The sequence below is a fragment of the Capricornis sumatraensis genome, chromosome 4, assembly GCF_032405125.1.
Source record: "Capricornis sumatraensis isolate serow.1 chromosome 4, serow.2, whole genome shotgun sequence".
NCBI lineage: Eukaryota > Metazoa > Chordata > Mammalia > Artiodactyla > Bovidae > Capricornis > Capricornis sumatraensis.
Genome location: NC_091072.1, coordinates 40,214,876 through 40,219,980, shown reverse-complemented (window position 1 = coordinate 40,219,980; position 5,105 = coordinate 40,214,876). Strand labels below are relative to the sequence as shown.

At 39.0% G+C, this 5,105-nt stretch overlaps 1 non-coding gene across 1 annotated transcript; it reads left to right on the top strand.

Annotated features, from left to right (window-relative positions):
* Window positions 1–4,261: 4,261 nt before the first annotated feature.
* TRNAW-CCA (transfer RNA tryptophan (anticodon CCA)) lies at window positions 4,262–4,333 on the top strand. The gene has a single exon. It is a non-coding gene; the product is annotated as a tRNA-Trp (tRNA).
* The last annotated feature ends 772 nt before the right edge of the window (window positions 4,334–5,105 follow it).

Sequence of the window (5,105 nt, the reverse complement as noted above, 5' to 3'; positions counted from 1 at the left end):
GTTTGGTGGGCATGCCCTGGTACCATGCTGAAAAGGACTGAGACAGTCCCTGCCCTCATGGGGTTCTCAGTCTTCATGTTTACATAAACACACACCCAAACAGACATCCATGTAAACTCTCAACTCTAATCCTGTGATCTGTGGGATGGGGATGGGGATGTGGCTTCCCATAACAGAGCTGAACAAGGAAGGGTGGGCTCATTCACGGGAGGCTCCATTCATGGTATTTGGGGCGAAATACGAGTGTGGGAAAGGAGATAAGTAACACAAGTGTCAGGGAGAGGGCGGAACTTAGGGAACTCTCAGAGCAGGTGTATAGAGAGAATCAGTTTGGGAAACTGAAAGCCCCATGTGGCTGCAGTTCAGTGAGGGATGAGGGTGGAGGGCAGGGGAGGGGGAGAAGCAGGCAGAAACCCTCCACAAGCTGCCCTGGCCACTGGGAAGAGTGGAATCCCACTGGGTGCACAGCAGGCACTGGGGTCAGTATAGGAGCCTTTGGCCAACTACAAATGGGCATTTGCCATCCACCTCGACAGGGTCTGGGGCTTCCCTGGTGGCTCAGACAGTAAAGAACTTGTAACACGGGAGACCCAAGTTTGATCCCTGGGTCAGGAAGGTGCCCTGGAGAAGGGAATGGCTACCCACTCCAATATTCTTGTGTGGAGGATTCCATGTACAGAGGAGCCTGGTGGGCTACAGTCCATAGGACTGCAAAGAGTCAGACATGGCTGAGTGACTAATACTTTTACTTTGACAAGAATCAAATCAAGAGCTGCTGCAGCTGCTGACCTTCAACATCCCTGAAAGGAATTCAGAGTGGAGGTCAGGAAGAAGGTACACTATGCTCTGAGAAAAACCAGTACAACAGGCCTGCAAACAGATATTTTCAGGAGAGGGTTTTATGAGCCCATTTCCTGCATCTCTTCATATCTAGAAAAGCACCAAAATCATTAACAGTGCTATCTTCCCCTTGAGACTAGAACCCAGGCTCTGCCAAAATGTGTGCACTAAAATCACGTATCACATTGACCCTTCCCCACCTCTTCTGAGCAGTTTCTCAGAGATGGCTGAAATTCTGTCTCCCGGGCTATAGTCCTCATTTGTGCCTTAATTCGCAACTATCCCCTTATGGATTTTTTTTTTTCATTTAAAGCAATATACTAACAGATCAATTTCATTTTTTAGGACAATTATCTTGGCCACAACACTCAGAGCATATCTGTGGAGGAAAACAGCAGAAGCAGCATGAGCAGTAAGACACTGTTGAGGGGAAAAGAGAGCAGAGCGAGGTCTCTTAGCTCCAGGTTACTGAGGCATGTTCTCGACCTCTGCTTCTGATTAATGAGTGTTGTAATCCATTAAATTGTATTGTGTAATAAATATTAAAATGATACAATATTTATTGATAAACATGATTCAGCTCTTATGTCATTTTAATGAAATTTTTTATGACAATCCAATGGCTCTCAGAAAGCATAAGATTCAAAATAAATGTTAGACTTTTGAGTCCTAAAATGTAATGTTGGAAATGAAAGTGTTTTCTTTTGTGTCCTAAGATATTTCTGATATTTATACCGATGATGATCTTACATCACAAGCCATGGTATCCAATGAATTTGCCCCAATTTCAAAAGCAAAGAATACCAATTTCTTCAAAAATAGGCTTTCAACACACGTAAGTTATATTTTCTGTAGCTTCTGTTAATTTTATCATTTCTCTTTTGTCAATGAAAACCATAAGAAATCTGGTGACACTGATTCTGAAAAATAGGAGAGTTTATAATCTGCTTGTATGTGTGTGTCTGCATGTGGGTCTATGAATGTGTTATTCCTTGTTAGGTATCAGACAAAAAATGATTAAAATCATTAGACTCCTCAAAATTATTCTGCATTTATAGGACTCTGTCATGCATTTTCTTTAAAAATCTTTCTTTGCTTCCTACTTTTATGATTAATACCACAAACTTCCTAGATATTCTAATCCAAGTAAATTATAATCTAATGCCTATTTATTTTTTTAAGTCACTAATTTTCATCAAGCACATACACATAAACAAACACATTCACACCAACTATGGGTTTTACTCTCTTTTTTTCCCTGAAATCACTTCTCTTCTCCACCTAAATCAACATCTTTAGGGTTTACCATAACTTCTCATTTACTCCTTGAGTGATCCTACAGATAGAATGACCTGGAACTTTCTTTGTGCCTTCACAGTTGATTATGTATGAGCTAGCAGTACTGTTATCATGGAATACTACATTAATTCATGTATCTCTATACAGTCCCTATCAAATAGAATAGACAGTGCTCACTAAGTTATGAAATTTTAATTTACATTTTTAACAGTCATTGTTTTCTTCTGACAATTTAAGTAATTCATAGATTAGTAATTCTTACATATTTTAAAGTGTGATTCCACTGAAATGAGTGAGTCATCAAGAACTAATGTTCCAATATGCATTTTGCAACATTTTTCAATCTATCCATCAAATATGCACATCTGAGTCACTGCATATCATGTCGGGACAGAAAATACACAGACACAAAATCAGCAGAATCCTGCTATTGACCTTAATAAACACAAGTAGGAAGGGACACCATGAGCATGTAACACAGCTAGGTAATTTTAACCGGTGACATAAAGTTGTGCTGATATGTGTTAAAGAATTCCAAGAGAGTGAAAAGTTCATTTAAGCCCAAGTCATTCTATGAAAGGACTTCCTAAGTGGCGCAGTGGTAAAGAATCTGCCTGTCAAAGAATTAGACTCAAGATTCAATCCCTGGGTCAGGAAGATCCCCTGAAGTAGGAAATGGCAACTCATTCCAGAATTCTTGCCTGGAAAGTTCCATGGACAAAGGAGCCTGGTGGGCTATAGTCCATGGAGTTGGAAATAGTTAGTTACATCTGAGCACACACACACACATTCTATGAAAGCTCCTAGGAACGGTCTTACTGTGAAAACAGCGTCAAAGATGGGGGTCGATTCAGGATGAGGACAGCCTGGTGAAGACAATTCCAGAAGAAGTAAAGTGTTCTTAGGATTCTGAAGAGATTGACTTTCCTTGAACAAGAGCAAATCAAGACATTATAATACACCAGATTAAGTGCTCAGTGTAAGTGTTGCCCTTACACAACTCCATCATAATTTGGAGGAAATCTGGAGGTTAATTCTGCTGCTGCTGCAGCTGCTGCTAAGTCGCTTCAGTCGTGTCCAACTCTGTGCTTCTACCCAGTTAGTAAACTCTTCATTAGGTACCTATTTTGCAAGACCAATTACCACCTTCATTTGAAAAGTATCATTTTTCTGTAACCAATTACATTTATAAACACCTATAAAAATTACAAATATATATTTCACATAGCAAGTAGAAACTGGCTCACTGATTTCTTCAATGTTATCCAAGTTATCCTGTTTAGAACTTTGAAGACTGTCTCATATCTTGTCCCTATGTCATCCCTTAAAACATTTGAAAATATCTACATTGGCACAAGAAGAAAATAAAATAACTTCTGTAAGTTGTTCTTCAATAAAATTACATCCCTTCCCAAGAGAAATTTAGCATCAGCAGTATTTGGAGCAAACTGAAGCCAAGTTATACCAGAAAGAGAGGAAAGAATCATAGACTCTTAAAGGCACATGTAATTGAGATTATAGATGACTGGGCTGAGATATTGATTGTGGAAATAGAGAGAATGCATTAAGGAATACTGAATAAAGTTGGCTATTTAGAAAGTAAAGAAGAATTAAGAGTCAAAGATAAAGTAAAAAATCATCAGTAGTCAGAAATGAACATGTGACAGTCACGACGAACTTTGGAATTGAAGGGGACATAAATTCTACTTTTAATTCTGTTGCATTTTAGGTGCCTAAGTACTAAGAAGTCACATGAAAGAGATAAGTCTAGGAACTTAACATTTGGAAATTTTTAGTAGATATAATATTTTAAAGACCAAGAGATTTAGGGAAAAAAAAAAGAGGCGTCCTAGAAGACGCCTTGAAGGGCTTTGAAGATTCAGTGCTCTGAAGATTTTAGAGATAAGTGCAAAGTTGGCAAAGGAGATCAAGAAAAAGCTGGGTGTCTGCAATTTAAATATAAAGTAAATAGAAAGGTTTCCAAAATCGTCTAACACTCTAATTAGTTACAAAATTCTCTTATTTAAATCTACGAAATATAATTCCACTGTTATTTGGCATCCTCAATCACTAACTCAATACCTCATAGAGCTTGTGAAAATGTAAAGAATATATAAGTTCTTCCCTGGTGGCTCAGAGGTTAAAGCGCCTGCCTCCAATGCAGGAGACCCAGGTTCAATCCCTGGGTCGGGAAGATCCCCTGGAGAAGGAAATGGTAACCCACTCCAGTATTCTTGCTTGGAAAATCCCATGGATGGAGAAGCCTGGTAGGCTACAGTCCATGGGGTCACAAAGACTGAGCAACTTCACTTTCACTTTCACTTTCACTTTCAAAGAATATATAAGAGATTCAGCATTAGAGGCAGTTACTTTATTTTTTTAATATAAATTTATTTATTTTAATTGGAGGCTAATTACTTTACAATATTGTATTGGTTTTGCCATACATTAACATGAATCTGCCATGGGTGTACATGTGTTCCCATCCTGAACCCCCCTCCCACCTCCCTCTCCATACCATCCCTCTGGGTCATCCCAGTGCATCAGCCCCGAGCACCCTGTATCATGCATCGAACCTGGACTGGTGATTCGTTTCATATATGATATTTTTAACATTCCAATGCCATTCTCCCAAATTATCCCACCCTTGCCCTCTCCCACAAAGTCCAAAAGACTCTTCGATACATCTGTGTCTCTTTTGCTGTCTCGCATACAGGGTTATTGTTACCATCTTTCTAAATTCCATATATATGCATTAGTATACTGTATTTGGTGTTTTTCTTTTGGCTTACTTCACTCTGTATAATAGTCTCCAGTTTCATCCACCTCATTAGAACTGATTCCAATGTATTCCTTTTAATGGCTGAGTAATAGTCCATTGTGTATATGTACCACAGCTTTCTTATCCATTCATCTGCTAATGGACATCTAGGTTGCTTCCATGTCCTGGCTATTATAAACAGTGC